Genomic DNA, 2,309 nt, shown 5'->3' on the forward strand with positions numbered 1-2,309 from the left:
GTGAGGGGTATTCAGTTAAGTAAATTTATGTGTGTACCGAAGTAGAACTTGCTGAAACAGTAAAAATGTTACTCTCTTAAATAGTGCATGGTTTATCTACATGATGTATGTGACTTGTTGCGGGGGTGCAGAGCCGCTCGTGGAGGAATAGCGAGGGGATCAGCCAGACAATCAATGTGATTGATAAAACATAATCCAACTTTATTGGGAGCATCAGACAGTTTTATAGCCCAACATAGCATAAATCAGCATTTTCATATTAGTACAATCTTATTGGTTTTTACTATGTACGCCTTCTCTTATTATTGGTTATTGCAAGTGTGAGATAATCACGCCTACTGAATTTCTAGCCAAAAAGCATACGTGCTATCCGGCTGCTCCTACTTCCCTTATTCTTATACTTATTGCTATATGGTATCCATCCCAGGGTTATACCTCAATTGCTACGTGCTTCCCTGGAAGTTAAGGCCTTGATTGAACAATGGACATATGTATTACTTATCGACTAACTCTGCAAATTATGCTAGCTGCATTGCTTTTGCAAAAGTCTCTTAAAAGCAAACACTGCTGCTCAGCAAAATCTGCTTAAGAGCAAGGCCTAGCTACTACTTAGCAGGAGCTGCTCTCCTACAACAAGGCCTCAGCCGAGCCATATCCACAGTTGTGTCCATGGCTTTCTAACCAATTCTCAACAATTCTCCCTTTTTTATTTTGTGCAAGAAAAGCATGACTCATGGCAGACTCTGCTATGCGTGTCATGCTTTTCTGCAAACATTGAAAAATGCACGGAACAAGCAGAAGTACAACCACAATTACAAGTGCAATTATTATAAGGTGCTGTAAAAGAGATGTCAGCCATGGCCCCAAATGTAATGACTTTAGCCAATCAGTTAAACCTAATCCAGTGTATACTTGCAAGTGAGTAGTAAGCTGTTTCAAATCACTTATTTGTTTATGAATGGACACAGAATGATCAGAAAGGTTCATACAACACATTCCTTCAAAGTCTTCACATCCATGGCCTTGTGCTAAAAGCAAAAAATCTATAGCTGCTCGGTTTTGCAAAGTAGCATGACGAACAGAATCAACGTCAGTCAAAAGTTGTGATAGAGCTATAGAGGTAGCATTAGCCTGTTTTGCTAACCAACAGCCCAGTTTATCAAGTTGAGAGAAAGCTCTTGCACTAGCAGCACCTGGAGTAAGAATAGATGCTGCTATAATTTGTGCAGTTGACCAAAATTTGACATTATCCTGACAGTCAGATTTGTAAGCATGAGCCAATCTTTTAATGCGAAGATGTCTTTGACGTGCCTGTAAAATCATTGACACATTAGGAGTAAACAAGGTAAGTCTTCCTAAGGTACATGGTCCTCCTCTCAATCTAGATGGTATGCCTGGCCAAGCTCTGTCCCCACAAATCAAAAACACACCTGGGGGCAAAGCAAAAGGAGTGTTTGTGGACTCTGAGATAGTAGCAGAAGTATAATTGCACCACAGTGAAGCATTTCGATACACTGAAAGAGATGCATTGACCAAAACTGAGTCTGGCTGATGTAAAGATTTTCTAGAGTAATTGAACATCACACATGCATCAGCTCGAACTGACCCCATCAATTCCAATTCTTGGGGTTCTAAAGATGCATGCTTTAAATATGGAACCCATAAGTCCCAAAAATTAACATTGTTCTTCGGATTTGAAATTTTACAGACTGAAAGTGCATCAGGACATGGCCAGGAATCAAGTGGGATACCAACCAAGCATGTAGAAAAAGGATTACCTGGTGTTGATAAAGACAGGCATATAGCATCTTGCCCAGTCTTATTTGCCAGGGTAACCCACACATTAGTTTTGGGTTGTGTTGGTATCCATGCTTCAGTCAGGATGAAGGAAGTGATTAGCATCCTAAGATTACCATGCCTAGATTCAGGCCAGAGATGCCCCTTAATAACATCATCACATTGATGATTTGGTATACAACAGTGACGTGTAATATCTGGGATATCCCGAGAACAGACAGATTTTAGTACTACTGTAGCAGCAAACCACTCTGTCTGTTGGATAGCAAACAAGAGACACCAACGTACTAACAATCGATACCTGTTCTTACAATTTTCAACAACATACCCTACAGTTACAAGAGAAGGTTGCCGGCGATCACGTTGTTCACCTCCTGAGGAAAAATGAGTGTCAATTAATGCCAAAGCCTCTCGCTGCCAATTAGTATGTTGCAGTTTTTCAGTACAAATAAGACACACAGGTTGCCATAAGTGTGTTTGATGTAACCAACACTTTTCCTTACATCTACCAC

Source organism: Erithacus rubecula, assembly GCF_903797595.1.
Source record: "Erithacus rubecula genome assembly, contig: scaffold_557_arrow_ctg1, whole genome shotgun sequence".
Taxonomy (NCBI): domain Eukaryota; kingdom Metazoa; phylum Chordata; class Aves; order Passeriformes; family Muscicapidae; genus Erithacus; species Erithacus rubecula.